We start from the raw sequence: 19,266 nt of genomic DNA, 5'->3' as shown, positions 1-19,266 counted from the left end.
ATATCAATATCGAAGTTAAGGGCATTTCTAAGACAAACTTTGTGAGAGATTATAAAATCAAAAAAATATCAATAAAAAATTTTGAATCATTATAGAGATGAGATTTGAGGTTTGTAGTTAAAGAGGGGTATTGAAAATTCAAATTTTTTTTTTTCCCTTTGATGATGGAGATCATAATTAATGATAAAATGGCATTACATTGTGATTAGTAACATAGAAAGTTATATGATTTGTAATATATGACTTATAAAAAAAATTGTAGAGGATTTTTTTCATTGTAAAAAGAATAGTAAATATTTTATTTTTGATGGGGGTACATTAAGGGTTAAAAAAATCTCATTTAAAAGTTTAACTATTAGGAATATCTAAGACCTTAACAAATGTTTTGCCGCTGCACCGTGCTTGGAACTGTGATTGCTAGGATTTGAACCTTAACTTTCTAAAGTCTAGTTAAGGTTACTTTTATAATTTTTTATCTTACAAAAAAAAGTTGGCCTACCATTCAAATGTTGTCAAAAATTTAAGAGTCATGTTGATCTAGACACAACTGGCTCCATTTTAAGTTGTATCAGGAATGATTTGAATGTTGGGTAGTCAAGCGTCCGAGTCATGAAGATCAACGAGTCAGTAGGCTCAGGCAAGACCGATGTGATCTTCTGACAGTCATGTCAATACTGGGCTGGAAGTTGATGGCTCCCGAATACATGCGGAAGAAGAAGACAAATAACTCAAGGGATCGAAGAAGAGTAACCTCGTATGCAGTGATGTAGCTAGAATTAGATCTCGTTGTGAGGCCACCGCCAAGAAGTGACTAAGAGAGGAGAGAGAACGGGAGAAGATCGTGCATACCAACGAGATGCATGTCAGTGTCGTAGATCGAAGAGGAGAGGAGAGGAGAGGAGTGTGTCCGAGATCGGAGAGGAGGTCGATCAAAGAGGAAGATTTTAGGGCAGAGAATAAAAACCTTAATTAGAAAGTTAATTAGTGACGGAAATTTAATTGAGTCCGCGACGAAAACTTATTTTGTTGCTAAAATAGCGAGGGAATTAAGTTTCGTAGCTAATTAAATATGTTAAATAAGTATAGAGATGTAATTGACAACAAAATTTAATTTTTGTCGCTAAATTATTGACCATAATTTATTTCGATCACTAATTAGTGATGAAAATGAAATTTCTTCGTTAATTACAGATTTTCTTGTAGTGAATTATATGATGAGAATCAATAAATGATATAATTTAATTAATCAAACGATCAAATTGATCATATTCATATAACAAATCAAACATTAAATGCACAGAAGATCTCAATATCTATAAATATTTGACATACTTAACTAGCAAATAAAATTATAAATATATGAAAAATTAACACTATATGTTTTTCCAACACTTAAATTCGTAATCGAAAGAAATAAAGCAAGAAAACTTTATCTCAATCAAAACGTGTTTGTTGTGGAGTGTCGGCAAAGCGATGACGGCAACGCTGGCAGCAAATGACAGCGGTGCTGGTGATAGTGGCGATAGCAACGTGGATGGCAATGACATCAATGTGCGGCGAAGGATTTTGAGGGTAAAATTAAGGTTAGGGAAAGAATAATAAGGGATTATGAGAGGAAGAAGATCACGGGAGAGAAAAATGGAGAGGGGATTAGGAGGAGGAAGAAAACATAGGAGGGAAGAGGGGAAAAAAGTACAAGTAATGGAAGAGAGCGAAAAAATATCGAGAGAGAAAAAAAAATGTTGGCGAAAGAGAGAAAAAAAGGTTTGGATTCTTGTGTTGTTTTAATTGAACATTTTGTGAAAAAATACTAAAATTTTTAGAATTTATAACTAAATCATTTTTTTAAAAAAATCACTGTATTAATTTTTTTCCAAAATTTCAGAGGAGGCAGTCGCAACTCTTCGACCCCATGTAGCTATGCCCCTGTTTGTATGGGAAAAGAAAATCATAGTTGTTACTATCATCGTCAAACCTTACATAGCCAATGAATGAGGATGGTCACGTGGGATGTTGACACCTATTATCCCTTGGTTGGGAAAGATTCGTCCTTGAATCAAGATTGAGATCATTAGTGACATAGGGGGAAAAGTAAGCAACATTGACAGTTGTAGAAACACTATAATTACTAGGCAACTCAATTTTATAAGTATTATCACCAATCTTCCTCATCCGAAAAGGACCATTAGCTCTAGGCTTCAACTTTCCATGTTGACCATGAGGAAAACATTCCTTTCGCAAGTGAACCCAAAACAAATTTCCCTAATGAAAATCTAATTGCTTTCTATGCTTATTCACATTTTGTTGATATTTTTTATTTTTCTTAACAATTTCTTGTCAAACTTGCTCATGTAATTTCTTGATATACTATGCATGTTCTTCTCCATTGCCATTGAAATGATAGGTGATAGGCATGAGAACCAAATCTAATGGAGTGATTGGATTATTACCACATACAATCTCAAATGGACTTCGACCAGTAGTTTGACTAGTATATCGATTATAGGTACATTCTGCTTGAGCTAAAATCATATCCCATTGACATAGATTTTTGCCCACCAAACTTAGAAGATTTCCCAAACTTTTATTCACTATCTCCCTTTTCCCATCAGTTTGAGAATGGTGAGAGGAACTAAATTGGAGTTGAGTTCCGAACTTCTACCAAATATTGCGCCAAAAATGACTCATAAACTTTGAATCCCAATCAAATGTGATGGTTTTTAGAATACCATGAAGTCTTACCATTTCTTTGAAATAAAGATCAGCTACATGAGTAGCATCCAAGGTCTTCGTATAGGGAATAAAATGTTGGTCCTAGGTTGGCCGGTAATAGGAGGTGAATTACCTTGAAAAAGCAAACAGATTTTTCTTGTTCTTTTGAAATAATTTAGACAAACACTTGTATAAAAAAAATAATGAACTGATTAATAAAAGATAGAGACACAAAAATTTACTTGGCTTACAATCAAAAAATTACTAATCTAAGACTATGAAAAGCTTGCTAGAATTCTCCTTCAGGCTGACTAACCTCTTATAACGTTGACAACTCACAATTAAAGTAGTATAATAGAAAATAAATTTGTGTACAAGTGATGATCTGAACTACAGAGACAAGGCTCTATTTATAGCCTGCTAGTCGAATATGACTGTTTGTTGACGTGGCGGCTCAGGGCGCCTAGACGGGCTTTGTGTGCCTAAGTGTGGATAATACTTTATCCACATTGCAACGGCTCGATCTGGATAAACCTTATCTAGTCTGGGCACCCGGACCGGTCCGGGAGCCCAGACGTGGCTGACACATCACCGCTCTACAACCAAGTGCCTGAAATTGTTAGGCGCTAGGACAGTCAACATGATGTTGACTGTCCAATTCCCCCTCTGTTCTGACTCTATTTACTTGAGTGATTTCGGCTATCTAGAATAGGGCTCACCTGAATTCATATTTTGGCCTTCTCCTCGAGCAACCTTTCGCTTTAGCTTCTCATCCCCCGAAAACGTCATGTGCTTCCTTCTCATCCACCAGTGTACTCTTCTGCAATACCTTGTCCTTCGGATGCACCGAATCTGTCGACTCTCTCCCATGCCATCCTTCTCGATAGCTGCATTTTTTATTCGACTTCTTGTGCTCCTAAGTTCTTGCACACTCAAACACAAGACATCACACATGACCTAATTTAACTCGGTTAACTACATCAAAACTACCTCGGGGTACCTACAATCTCTCCTTTTTTAATATGCATCAACCCGAGTTAGAGTTAAGGTAAAAACATAGAATTAATAAAATATAAATTCAAACTAGAATTTTACAAACTACAAAATTACAAACATAACCTCCCCTAGACTTAAGCTGTCATCTTTCATTTTCCCCCTTTGGTCACAACAAAATAAAGTCAGGAAAAAAAAAAGTTAGATAAAAAAAAATTGAAACTTGTTTTAAGGGTTAAGGAAACAGAATTGTAAAAAAAACTTACAAAATATTTTTCTAAAAATATGAATTTTGAAGATTTAATAATCACACTTACAAATTTAATTTAAAAATAAGTTTAACATTTAAAAAAATTTGAATAGTTTGTTTAAAGTTCAACAGAAGTAAATGAATATAAAAAAAATTCAAGAAATACTTTTTAAGTATTTTAGCGTAAACAAAAAAATTGTATAGAAATATAGTTTTTGCAAGATAAATTTTAAAATTTTATTTTTATTTAAATAAATCTTCCAATTTTTTCTAAGTATTGAGAATAGAACACACAACTAATAAAAAATTAAAATTTTCAAAAATAAGTTTTCAAGACTTTTTAGTTTTAAAAATAAGACTTTTGGTAAATAATCCATAAAAATTCATTATTTATCAAAATTTTACAAAAAAAAAAATATTTTCAAATAGAAATTCAATGATTCTATCACTATAAAAAATTTAGATAAGAATTTTGAATAGAAAGGTTGTACAAAAAATACTTTACATAGACATGATTCTTTTCAAAAAAAGAATATTTTAAAAATAGTTGTACTAACCTAGAAAATAAGATTGATTCTTCTCTTTATTCAAAATATAATGTTAATTCTCCAAAAAATCAGGTTTTTCAAAATACTTATTCGAAGAATTTTATATTTTAAATTATAGTTTTTCAATTAAAAATTAAAAAAATTAATTGAAAAAAATCTAAAAAAGTTAATATTAAGATATTTTTTATTCAAGCAACAATGGAAAAAAATTTAGCAATAAATGTTAATATTAAGCATACGAACTTAATTTCTCAAGTAAAATTAATATTCCTAAACATAAAAAATGTATAATCATTTATTTATACTAAGCAAGATTTTGAAATCCAAAATAAATTTTTACCTATAGAATTGATAAGAACTTTTTTTGGAACATATTTTTACAATATGTTTTTAATTGTATCCCTATGATATTTAAGATACCAATTTAAGCTTCTATAATTTCTCCAGATATTTTGATTAATACATGCAGAATTTTTTAATTTGGTCTTTAATTTTTTTATTTTTATCCTTTAATTTATCATGTATTTCTAAAGGACATGTATTTGCTAAAATTATTTTCAATTCTAAAATTTTCTTTTTCAAATTATTATTTTTAGACCTAAGTTTATATAATGATCTGGTTATTGATTTAATACCTAAATATAATTAGTTAGGAGATAGTAAACATACCTCACTTACCAGATCTGCTCTGAAGTTTATTTCTTCTTCCTCGCTGTAGCTTTCTTTTGAGGAGCCTCCCTCTTGATCTACGCTCTCCTCTTGGTGACTTGCCATCAGTGCAAGTCCAGCCTTGTAACGTCTGCCCCTCCTGCTAGTAGGGCGGGGTTACTTTACTTAACTATTGTTGGAACCCCGAGGTGTTTTGATGTGGTCAAACAAGTTAAGTTAGGTCCTGCGTTGTTTAACCCTTGTGTCTAAGTGTGCAGGAACTTAGGAACACAGGAAGTCGAGCGGAAGACGCGGCTAGCGAGAAGGACGGCACGGGAGAGAGCCGACGGGCTCGGTGCGTCCGAGGGACGAGGTGTCCGCGGAAGAGTACACCGGTGGACGAGAAGAACGTGCGCGGCGTTCGAGGGACGAGAAACCGGGAAGGAAGGCTGCTCGAGGAGAAGGCCGGAACATGGGTTCGGGTGAGCCCTATTCCGGATGGCCGAGATCACCCAAGCTAGTGGAGCCGGAACAGAAGACCCGGACCGAGACGAGCTGAACCGAAGCGGAGCGACCAGACGGAAAAAGTCAACCAGAGTTGACTTTTGGGGTCCGGGGCGCCCGGAATGATGTTTTTGACCAGATCGAGTCAAACTCGATCTGAACGTTGGGGGATAAAGTTTTATCCCCCCAGGGCGCCAGGCGCCCCGACCAAGGCTATAAATATAGCCTTGGTCCAGAAGCAAATCAATTAATCAGAACGACGAACTTGTAATCAACTTCTGTGTGCTTTACTTTTCTTCTTGTACGTTCAACGCTGTAAGAGGCTACTCCGCCCAGAGGAGAATCAGATAGTGCGCTTACATTCCTTGGATTAGCAATCCCCTGATTGCAAACCAAGTAAAACTCTGGTGTCTGTTTTTCTTTACTTAGTCTCTTTTATTTATTTATTACAAGTGTTCATTATATAGTTGAAATCCGAGAAAGGTTCGTGTTTTAATTTGTAGGGCAATTCACCCCTCCCCTCTTGCCGGCCTCCAAAGGGACCTACAAGTGGTATCAGAGCAAGGACGCTTCAGGAGGACTAACCGCCGATCGAAGCAACAAAGATGGCCGGACCAAGCATCGTTCCACCAAAATTCGAGGGGAACTTCACAGACTGGAAGCGTCGTATGGAGGTATTTCTAAAAACCGAGATTGAAATTTATTTTATTATGAAATACGGTTTTGTAGCTCCAACAAATCAGAACGGTGAAGAAAAAGAAGAAAGCAATTGGACAAAAAAAGAGCAGAATGAGTTCATAGCAAACAGTCGTGCGGAACATCACCTGCTAAGCGTATTACCGCCTCAGGAAGTAAACCGCATCGGAAGCTACTCATCAGCTGAAGAACTTTGGAATAAGTTTCTAGAACTCCACGAAGGCACATCCGATGCGAAGCTCGCTAGAAGGGACATCCTCCGAAACAAACTAATGAACATTCGCTTGGAGAAAGGTGAGAAAGTAGCCGGTCTATATGCAAAGGTAAAAGAACTAGTTACTGGTCTCGAGAACCTCGGTGAAAAGGTAACAAATCGGGACGCCTTACGCTACGCACTCAACGCCTTTCCCAGAACTCCAGAGTGGACGTCAATCATCGACGCCTACTACATCTCAAAGGACCTGGAGGTAAGTACATTAGAGGAATGTTTTTCTACTCTTGAATTACACGAAACTAGATGTGCAGGAACGACAAAGGATACAACCCAGACTATAGCGCTGAACACAACTCAGAAGGATGAACTCAAGTCAGACTCCGAAGACGATCAAGAAGCGCACATGGTAAGAAATTTTAAAAAATTCTTTAGGTCTAATAAATTTAAAATGCAGAATAAAAAGAATCAAAAAGGAGGAAGAAAGGTACGATGCTACCAGTGTCAGAAGGAGGGACACATAAGAGAAGACTGCCCAGAACTCAAAAAGGACAAAAGGAAGTCTCCCAAGAAACACAACATAAAAGCAACTTGGGATGACACTTCTTCATCTGAATCAGAAGCTCAAGAATACGCCGGGATAGCACTGATGGCAAGCTACGATGGACAAAGTATATCAGAATCGAGCAACGATGAAGAGGGAGCGATCTCGGATGAAGGCAGCGAAGCAGGGGGAGATTCAGGCTTTAAGTCTGACATGGTAAGTGAGGTATGCCTCTTACCCCCTGATCAACTTTACTCTGGCATTAAGGCAATGACTAAATCCATGTATAAATTAGAAAAAGAAAATGCCAAATTAAAAAATGAAATTTTGGAAACAAAAGGAATTTTAGCAAAATCATGTCTAATAGAGGATTTTGATAAATTGAAAATTCACAATGAAAAACTAAAAGAAGAAATAGAAAGATTGAAAAAATATAAAAGTTCAAATATTTCTACTTTTAGAAATTATAGAGGTTTAAATTGGTATTATAGATTTCATCAAAGTCAAATTAGAAATATATCAAAAATCTATGTACCTAGGAAATACTTGGTTAACCCTGTAGGTAGGAACCTCTACTGGGTTCCAAAAACCTGTTTAATTTAACTTAGCATTTTCAGCAAGGAAATTAAACGACTAATTTCATTATGAGGCTTTGTCTAAGGAAGTGGTTGTTGCTCCAATAACCAAGAAGGCCTAGTGCCTCGCCACGACCTGGAAGCCAAGTATCGAAATGAAAAGTTTAATTGACTAACTGAAAAAGCATTAATTTAATTTACCTAATGCTTTAAAAGAGTTATTCAATTTATATAATTTATAATAATTTTTTTTGAAATTAATTTTTTTTTTAATTGACTTAGAAAATTTCTGAAAATTATTGACTTAGAAATTTTCTGAAAATTGACTTAGAAATTCTTTTTGGAAATTGACTTAAATCTTTTTAAATTAACTTAGATATTTTTTTAACTTAGGAATTTTTCTATGAATACTGTCTTAGACATTTTTCTTTGAAAATTGCCTTAGAAATCTTTTATAAAAATTCACGTTAAAATTTTCTGAATATTGACTTAGAATTTTTTTTACTAAATATTCTCTTTTGAAACATTGCCTTAGAAATTAATATTAATTGCCTTAAAAAGTTTTATGAAAATTCACTTAAATTTTTTTTTACCTTAGACTTGTTTAAAGAACCCTATTTTTAATGTGATCAAGAATGTTAAGTCTAGGGGGAGGTATATAAACTTTTTTATGAAATATCTTTGGACTTAATTACAAATAAATTGTTTTTATTGCATCTGTTTTACCCTAGCTTAACTTGGGTTGCTCACATCAAAAAGGGGGAGATTGTTGGAACCCCGAGGTGTTTTGATGTGATCAAACAAGTTAAGTTAGGTCCTGCGTTGTTTAACCCTTATGTCTAAGTGTGCAGGAACTTAGGAACACAGGAAGTCGAGCGGAAGACGCGGCTAGCGAGAAGGACGGCACGGGAGAGAGCCGACGGGCTCGGTGCGTCCGAGGGACGAGGTGTCCGCGGAAGAGTACACCGGTGGACGAGAAGAACGTGCACGGCGTTCGAGGGATGAGAAACCGGGAAGGAAGGCTGCTCGAGGAGAAGGCCGGAACATGGGTTCGGGTGAGCCCTATTCCGGATGACCGAGATCACCCAAGCTAGTGGAGCCGGAACAGAAGACCCGGACCGAGACGAGCTGAACCGAAGCGGAGCGACCAGACGGAAAAAGTCAACCAGAGTTGACTTTTGGGGTCCGGGCGCCGGAAGTTTTTGACCGGATCGAGTCAAACTCGATCGAACGTTGGGGATAAGTTTTATCCCCAGGGCCCCCTTCCAGGCGCCCCGACCAAGGCTATAAATATAGCCTTGGTTCAGAAGCAAATCAATTAATCAGAACGACGAACTTGTAATCAACTTCTGTGTGCTTTACTTTTCTTCTTGTACGTTCAACGCTGTAAGAGGCTACTCCGCCCAGAGGAGAATCAGATAGTGCGCTTACATTCTTTGGATTAGCAATCCCCTGATTGCAAACCAAGTAAAACTCTGGTGTCTGTTTTTCTTTACTTAGTCTCTTTTATTTATTTATTACAAGTGTTCATTATATAGTTGAAATCCGAGAAAGGTTCGTGTTTTAATTTGTAGGGCAATTCACCCCTCCCCTCTTGCCGGCCTCCAAAGGGACCTACAACTATTTGCGGAAACATTCATGCATATTAAAATTTCTCTCTAAAGTAAAAAACAACGGAAGTATCATGAAGTCATGCGGAACACTGACATAGATAAACTTAGTTCATGTCAACATAAATAAAAAAAATAACATAAGCAGGTCTCTTATTTTGTCTTAGCCGAGCCACCACCACACACATCTCCTGCCTCTCCTGCGGCTCCCCTAGTTCATCCATTCTTTGCCCTTATCTGTGGTACAAGGAAAGTAAGCTATAAGCACACAGGCTTAGTAAGATCCTTTTCTACTCACAAAAATCATATATCAAAGCATAATCACATAAGCATAGGACAATGGAAACATAATCATCTAACATCATATTGTGAAAACATAGCATCATAACACATCATCTCATAAAGATCATCATGCTATATCATATCGTAAATCATAAGAGCATCATGTTATATAAATCATAAGGGCATAGTATATCATAAAGAAATATCATGATGTGTCATATCATCAATAAAAGAACATCATGTCATACAAATCATAAAAGCATATCATATCATAAATCATAAGAGCATCATGTCATATAAATCATAAGTCATAGCATATCATGTCATAAATCATATCATGCAAGATGTCTTTTAAAACATGTGTCATGTCATATGCAAGATGTCTTAAAACATATCATATAGTACTTGAACATAATATCATCATGAGGGCCCGGCACATATATACATAAATGTGCGCAATCCCTAGGACAGGGTAGCTAGCCCCGAACCTACTAGGGATCTAGGTCCGTACTACAACCGTCGACCTAGGAGCGTACTAAGGAGCCCATCCCTTTACTAGACCCGTTCATAGTCCGTCGGCCTAGGGGCGCTTATGGAGCCCACCCTTGGTACAAGCCATACAAAGTAAAATAGCATATCATGGTTCATGTCATAACATAGCATATCATATCTTATCATATCATGAAGAGTGCTCTTAGTCCCCAAGGGGAAGCAACTCTTAGGCCTTCACTTATCATATCATAAAGAGTGCTCTTAATCCCAACAAAAAGGGAAGCAACTTTTAGGCCTTTGCTTATCATATCATAAAGCATGCATACTTGGGCACATAGCACATCATAAGAGACATTATTATGCATGGATCATAAGAATACATAAATGAGCATATTATTTGTCATATCATAAAGCATGCATACTTGAGCACATAGCACATCATAAGAGACATTATCATGCATGGTTCATAGGTATACATAAATGAACACATCACCTATCATAGAAAAGACATAATCATGCATGGAATCATTAAATAACATCTCTTAATTCATAACGTAGCATGTGAGGCACATCTAGGCTCCTAAACCCATCATGGCCGAAAGTTCAAAGAGTATGAACTTAAACTCTAAATAACATACAAGCATAAGAATCTCATGTTAACTTTATATCATATCATATCATAAGGAAAGTCACAATCATGTTAATCCAATTTTTAAGCTTTCCTAGGTCTTGATCCTTATCATGGCCGAAAGTTCATGAAGAAGGAAAATAAGCTCCAAACAACATACAAGCATAAATATCAAGCTAACTTCACATCACATCATAAGGAAAGTCATAAGCATGTTAATCCAATTTTTAAGCTTTCCTAGGTCTCTAATTTGATCATGGCCGAAAGTTAATGAAGAAGAAAAATAAGCTCTAAACAACATACAAGCATGAATATCAAGCTAATTTCATATCATATCATAAGGGGATCCATGAGCATGCTAGATTTAATTTTAAGCTTCCTTGAACCCTAGTAATGTTCATGGCCGAAAGTCTCATGGAGAGGAAAAATAAGCTCTAACAACATACAAGCATAAAAATCTAGCTAAATTCATATCATATCATAAGGGGATTCATGAGCATGCTAGATTTAATTTTAAGCTTCCTTGAACCCTAGTAATGATCATGGCCGAAAGTTTCATGAAGAGGAAAATCAAGCTCTAAACAACATACAAGTATAAATATTTAGCTAAATTCATATCATATCATGAGGGGATCCATGAGCATGCTAGATTTAATTTTAAGCTTCTTTGAACCCTAGAGATGATCATGGACGAGTTTCATGAAAAGGAAAATCAAGCTCTAAACAACATACAAGCATAAATTTCTAGCTACATTCATATCATATCATAAGGGGATCCATGAGCATGCTAGATTTAATTTTAAGCTTCCTTGAACCTAGAAATGTTCATGGCTGAAACTTTATAAAGAAGGAGATCAAGCTCTAAATAACATACAAGCATAAATATCTAGCTAAATTCATATCATATCATATCATAAGGGGATTCATGAGCATGCTAGATTTAATTTTAAACTTCTTTGAACCCTAGAAATGTTCATGGCCGAAACTTTATAAAGAAGAAGATCAAGCTCTAAACAACATACAAGTATAAATATCTAGCTAAATTCATATTATATCATAAGGGGATCCATGAGCATGCTAGATTTAATTTTAAGCTTCCTTGAACCCTAGTAATGATCATAACCGAAACTTCAAGGAAGTGATCCTAGGTTTTTAAGAATTCTAACCTCATGGAAAATACGTAAACAACTTGTACCACAGGTGAGAGGATACTTACTTCCTTTCGCTTGTTGTTCCTAAAGAAAGTGGTACCCTTGTGAGGAGGAAGAAGGAGCTTCTCTTCCTAGTTCTCCCTTTTGTTTTCTCTTTCTTGTAAGGAGTAAACCTTGAGACTCCTTCTTAGGAATTAGTTTTCTTAGAGAGAAAACCTTAGCTTGGATTTTGGAAATGAGGGAGAGAGAGGTTTAGGTTTCGGTGGAGAAGGAAGGAGGAGAAAGAAGGAGGAGGAAGAAGAAGGAGGAAGAATTAACAAATTTTTCTTTCCCTTTTCTTCTCTCATTCCTATTTATTCCCCATGTAAATGAAACATGTCCTCATTCATCCCCTTAACTCCCCTATCTCTTCACTCTCTTAATTCCCATGAAATTAGAGGAAAGGAAGGAAGGAGGGCAACTTGGCTTTTGCTTGCTTCTTTCCTTAACCAAGAGGAAGAGGAGGTAAGCTACTTGATTTTCTCTTGTTCCTTTACTTAACTATATTCTTTATTTTAACTACAATTTCCATTCTTTTCTATTCATATATCATTCATCACCCTAGTGGTTATCATACCCCAATTTAACTCTATCATTTGTGGGAGGTTCAAGGTTCAAACCTTAACCTCACTTTCTTTTTATTTCATTTTGGTTTCTATTTCCATTACTCTTTTTCTTTTATTCTAAAAGAAAAATACTCATAGGTATAGCTTATCATTTCGTGGGTGTTACAAGCGTACTCCTCCAAATTAGATTCTGATGATGACTCATCCCAAGTCGCATTCAAGGTCTTGTGCTTTGTTGTGCTTGGTCCATTCTTGTTATCCTTCTTCTTCATCTTTGGGTAGTCCTCCTTGATGTACCCCTCTTTATTACAGTTATAGCATTTTATCTTCCTTGATCTTCTTTTCTTCACCTGCACTTGATTAAATTTACTAGATCTAAAAAAATTTCTTAAATTTCCTTATCATATATGTTGATTCGTCATCGTTAAGAGAAGTGTCGGCGTCTGATTCATCCTTCTTGGTTTTTAGAGCAATATTATTTGATTTTTCTATTTCTTGAGTATCTTCATAACGAGACTCATGAAGTTCAAATATAGAAAATAAACTTTCAAGCGTATTTATCTCGAGGTCCTTAGAGATGTAGTAAGCATTTACTAAGGTTGACCACTCTTGAGTTCTCAGAAAGACGTTAAGTGTGTACCTTAAAGAGTCACGATTGTTACATTTTCTCCGAGATTATAGAGCTAGGTGATCAGATCTTTGATCCTTGCATGGAGTCAAGCTACCTTTTCTTCCTTGTTCATCCGGAGGTTCATTAGTTGGCTTCGGAGGATGTTCAGCTTTGCTAGTTTAGCTTTCAAAGTACTCTCGTGAAGCTCTAGGAATTTTTTCCAAAGATCTTTAGTGGAGTCGTAGCTTCCGATCCGGCTGATCTCATGGGGCGAAAGAACACTAAGCAGATGGAACTCTACTTTTCCATTAGCCACAAACTTAGCTTGTTCCTTCTTAGTCCACATGTACTCTTCTTTCTCAGCTCTGTGTTGATCTTTAGGTTCTACAAAACTGTATTTTATAATTAATAAGATTTCAAAATCAATCTTGAAAAATATCTCCATGCGCTTTTTACATGTTGTGAAGTCTCCGTCAAATTTAGGCGGATAGATGTTGGATCCGACCATTTCTTTTTCTTGGAATGGAGGCTAGTCTTGCTAAAGTCAGCCTGACTCTAATACCAATTGTTTGTCCTCCGTCAACCGGCAAAAGGGGGTGAATTACCTTGAAAAAGCAAACAGACCTTTCTCATTCTTTTGAAATAATTTAGACAAACACTTGTATAAAAAGAAATAATGAACTAATTAATAAAAGACAGAGACACAGAAATTTACTTGGTTTGTAATCAAAAGATTACTAATATAAGACTATGAAAAGCTTACTAGAATTCTCCTTTCGGTTGAGTAGCATCTTACAAACGTTGACAGCTTATAATTAAAGTAGTAGAACAAAAAATGAATTCATGTACAAGTGATGATCTGAACTACTAAGACTAGGGCTCTATTTATAGTCTATTAGTCGAATCTGATCATTTGCTGATGTAGCAGCTATGGGGGCCTGGAAGGGCTTCGTGCGTGGATAAAACTTTATCCATGTCGTAACAGTTCACAATGACTCAATTTGGATAAACCTTATCTGGTTCAGATGGCTGGATGCAGCTAACACGTTACCGCTCAATAGCACGTGGAGGAGGTGCCCTAGGCTGGCCCAGGAGGTCTAGGCGCCTGGACCAATTCAAGCGCCCAAACCGTCCGAGCACCTAGAATTAGTCCGGGCATCTAGATAGTCGGCATGGTGTTGACTATTTGGTTTCTCCTCCGTTCTGACTCTATTTACTTGGGTGATTTCAGCCATCCAGAATAGTGCTCATTCAAACCCATTTTCTGGCCTTCTCCTCGAGCAACCTTGTGCTCTAGCTTCTCATGCCTCAAAAATATTGTGTGCTTCCTTCTTGTTTCCAACGTACTCTCCCACAGTTCCAATTGTCCCTCGGATGCACCAAGTCCGTCGACTCTCTCCTATGTCATCCTTCTCGCTAGCTGCGTCGTTTGCTCGACTTCTTGTTCTCCTAAGTTTCTGCACACTTAGACATAAGGTATCAAGCATCAACATGACCTAACTTAACTCGATTCACCACATCAAAATTACCTCAGGGTACCTACATAAAATGCACCATTTTGGAGAATCGATCGACAACCACCATAACAATCATTATTTCTTTGTGTATGAGGCAATCCGACCACAAAGCTCATATTAAAATCTTCCCAATAGGACTTGTTGATACTAGTAATGGTGTGTATAACCTAGTGTTTTGGCCATGACTCTTGGCAATATGATAAATTATGCACCTTTTAATGCAATGTTTGACATCTCAGTTCATTCGTGGCCAATAAAAATTTTCTTGAATAAGTGTAAGAGTCTTGTCTCTACCAAAATGTCTAGCAAGACATCCATTGTGATCTTCATTGATAATTGCATGCCTTATGGAACAATCAGGAATACATAAACATTTGTCTTGAAGAGAAATCCATCATAAATAAAAAAGAGTTTGAATGGAGCTTTCAAGCATTCTTCCCAAATATTGCCAAAATATAGATCATTGCAGTAGAGATCTTTGACCACCTCAAAACCAACTATTTTTAATTGCAAAATAAACAACAAAGAGTGTCGTCGGCTAAGGGCGTCCACCACACGATTAAGAACACTAGACTTGTGCTTGATAACAAAGTTGAAGGCTTGTAGAAACTCAACTCATTTAGCATGATGCGGGTTCAATTTTCATTGAGTGTTCAAATATTTTAAAGCTTCATGATCCGAGAAAAGAACAAACTCCTTGTGTAGGAGATAATGTTGCCAATGATTCAACGCTCGAAAAATAGCAAAAAACTATTGGTGCAGTGAGCACCAGATGATCGAACCTGAGTTTTGATTATGGCAAAGGGTTCAAAGTTAAGCTGTGGTATTATCTAACAAGGTTCATGGAGCTTGCAGGAAAGTCCTAAGTGATACTTAGGCAAAAGTCCTAGCTGCAGTTAGGCAAGGTGAAAACCCTAGGGGGGGTAACCCTAGGTGAAGGGAAAAGCCTAAGGGGGGGTAACCTTAGGTCATAGGGGGTGGTAACCCTAGGTGGAGAAAAACCTTAAGGGGTGGCAACCTTAGGTCCTAGGGGGCAGTAACCCTAGGTGGAGGAAAATCCAAAAGGGGAGGTAACCTTAGGTCTTAGGGGGTGGTAACCCTAAGTGGAGAAAAACCCTAGGGGGTGGTAACCCTAGGTCCTAGGGGGTGGTAACCCTAGGCGAAAAGTCCAGTCGGTCTGGAGGACCGGACTGGCATCAGGTAATCTCTCCTGACGGGAGTAGGTGAGGACGCGTTCCCCGGAAGAGGGAACAGTAGGCGTCGGTTCGACCTAGGGTTTCCGGTAGGAAATTCGAAGTCAGAATCGGACAGTCCAGAGACTGTCAAAATATTCTATTCATATTATTGTTTTGTGTTAACTTTGTTTTGCAGGGTAGTTTTGGGACTAACATACTTTGCAGGTACAAAAGAGCACCTTAAGCCTTGGATGAACAGTGTCCAAGGCGCCTCCATGGATCTTGGAGGCGCCTCGGGTGCAGAATGTGAGCTAGTCGCGAAGCAGTGCTAGAGGCACCTTGGATGAAGCTGGAGGCGCCTTAGACCAAGGCTTGGAGGTGCCTTGGAGTGGCTTGAAGGCGCCTTCAAGCTGATAAGGTGCGACGAGTTCAGCAGTGATCCACACGGGTGACTCGGAGGACTAGAAACACCTTAGATGGTCTTGGAGGCACCTCCAACAGGCTTTAAAAGGAGGCTTCGAACAGCAGGTTGAATCATCAATTAAAAAGCTATCCTTTGACTGTTGGCTGCTCAAGAGACGATCCTGAAGTGTTGTAGCTACGCCCTGACAACCAGGAGCTGCGATTATACTATTCTTTGTTGTCGGTATCATTATTTCTAAGTACTCTTAGTTGTAATCTCAAATTGTACTGAATTTACAATACTATAGTTGTTGCCCACCGAAAGCGATCAACGATCGCGGGCCTTGGAGTAGGAGTTGTCATAGGCTCCGAACCAAGTAACTCATTGTGTCTCTCTGTGTGATTATTTTATTTCCGCTGCTAACTCTCGAACGTTTTACGATTCTAAAACGAGTGAAAGCCACGAGCACTATTCACCCCCTTCTAGCGCTTCTCGATCCAACAAGAACTCCTTGTCACAGGTAGAATAATTACATCGAGAATGATTCAATGTTTCACTAAAGAAAGCAATGGGCTTACCTTCTTGGCTCATAACACCTCCAATTCCCACATTTAAAGCATCTCAATCTACTTCAAAAACTTTATCAAAATATAGTAGTTGTAATATTGGAACTTCTGTAACCTTTCTTTTAAGAACTTCAAAGCTTTGTTGTGCCTCCTCCGTCCATTTGAAATTGCCACCTTTCAAACATTCAGCTATAGGGGCAATAATACTACTAAAATTTTTAATAAACCTGTGATAGAATGATGCTATGCCATGAAAACTTTGAATGCCATGGAGCAACTTAAGAGTTGGCCAACTTAGAATCGCTTTAATTTTGTTCTCATCCATCTTGATGCGATCTGAGGAAATCACATAGCCCAAGAAAACTAAACTTTTGTGAAGAAATTACACTTCTTCAAGTTAGCGAACAACTTTTGCTCCCGTAGAAAATGAAAAATCTGTCGAAGATGGTCTAAATGTTCTTCTAGGCTAGCATTGTACACAATAATGTCATCAAAATAGATAATGACAATTTCCCAATGAATGGTTTAAAAATATGATTCATAAGACACATAAAAGTAGAAGGAGCATTAGAAAAATCAAATGGCATAACCAACCATTCATAAAGATCACTCCTTGTTTCGAAGGTACGTAGATTTCCATTCATCTCCTAATCTCATATGAATTTGATGATAACCACTCTGAAGGTCAAATTTGGAACTACTATTGAACCCATAAAGTTGTCGAAAAGATTATCTAGGCGGGGAATAGGAAAGCAATATTTGATAGTTATTTTGCTCACCATTCTACTATTAATATACGTGCGCTATGAACCATTTTTTTTAGTACAAAAAGGGTTGGAACAACACAAGGGCTCTTGCTTTCTTGGACAAGTCCTTTAGCCAAAAGGTCCTCAACTCGTCTTTGTAACTCTTCATGTGCCTTAGGACTCATTCTATAGGATGCCTTATTTGGAATTGAGGCACCAGGGTTTAAATCAATGCAATGTTGAATATTTCGCATTGGTGGAAGTCCTAGAGGAATCTCTTCAAGCACCACATCTTGAAATTCTTGAAGAAGAGGTTGAACTTGTGCAGGGATAGTATGACCTTCTTCATTCTCTTCTAACACTACTAATGCAAATGTCTCAACATATTCACAAATTGCTTTTTCCACTTGAGACTAGGAGAATAAAATATTTCCATCCCCTTTTGAAGGTTTAGGAATACTTTCCACTATAGTTGGCTCCAAAATAATCTTCTTACCATCTTTAATAAAAGTGTAGGTATTCTTGAAGTCATCATGATGAGTTTTCCTATCAAATTTCCAAGGTCTACCAAGATGCAAATGACAAGTATCCATGGGAATAACATCACACCAAACTTCATATTTATACTTATTGCCAATAAAAAATTGAATAAGACATCTTTGATTTACCTTCAAGTCATTACCTTTTCAAAGCTATGATAGCTTGTAAGGTTGAGGATGATCTTCAGTTTTAATTTCAACTTGTCCACTATTGTGGTAGCCACAATATTCTCACCACTTCCTCCACCAATTATGATATTGCATACTTCACCATGGGAAGTACACTTAGTGTGAAAGATATCGTTGCGAAGCCATGATGGAGCATTGACATGAGTAGTATTAAGGGTACGTCGTACCACCAAAGGTTCTCCATGATCTTCATAAGTAATGTCTTCTTCTTTATCATATTCATCACAGATAGGTGCTGCCTCATGAGGTTCATCCTCATCTTCTTCCTCAATAGAGTAATAATCCTGGGATTTGGACAATCTGCAGTGAACTTTCCAAAACCTCTGCATTTGAAACATACCTTTGATTGTTCGGGTCATTTGGTTTAGCAAAACCTGCATTATTATCCTTTCTTGCAACAACCTTTTGATTTGCCTCTTTTGATGTTGTCATGTTCTTTAAAGTAGAGGCACTCCCTCAGTTAGAAACACTACCGCTTGAAGAGAAATGACTACCAAATCATTTTGTTGTTTTCCCACCTTGAGAGCCAACTTACATACAACATTATAAGTCTAATATGGTTGTAGCTGGCACTACAACAAATGTGACTTTCCATAACATGTCATCAACGATGCAAGGTTAGGGCATACTGTTAATAATAGTTTTTACAGCACGCATAATAAAGTGCATTGTGGATAATATTATATTTATACAAATAACGACGTGTAGAAAAAGTACGCTGCCAATACAATTTTTATGGTGGGAAGAGTGTGCTATTAAAACTTAATATTAACAACTTGCAAAGTACACTGTTAATATTATTGTATTTGTATTATTTATGACATAAAAAAAATACACGCTACCGATAATTAACAGTGTGTTTGCATGCTTAATAATTTTTAAAAATTTATAAAATTTTAAATCCCCTAAGCCCTTCGCAAAGCCCCAAAAAAAATTTCCCCCCAATCCTCGTGAAAACCCTCTTCCATCGAAAAGTCTCTCTGTGAACCGCCCATCTGTGAAAACCATCTTGTCTTCACCCCCTCTTCTCCACGAAAACCCTCTACTCTACACCCTCTTCTCTGCAAAAACC

The 19,266-nt window shown here is 37.0% G+C and overlaps 1 pseudogene; it reads left to right on the top strand.

Annotated features, from left to right (window-relative positions):
• Positions 1–1,473: 1,473 nt before the first annotated feature.
• LOC122043689 overlaps positions 1,474–19,266 on the top strand; it is a 53,132-nt pseudogene continuing 35,339 nt past the window's right edge.

The sequence above is a fragment of the Zingiber officinale genome, chromosome 2A (genome assembly GCF_018446385.1).
Source record: "Zingiber officinale cultivar Zhangliang chromosome 2A, Zo_v1.1, whole genome shotgun sequence".
Classification (NCBI taxonomy): Eukaryota; Viridiplantae; Streptophyta; class Magnoliopsida; order Zingiberales; family Zingiberaceae; genus Zingiber; species Zingiber officinale.
This window is presented reverse-complemented; position numbering and strand designations above follow the sequence as displayed.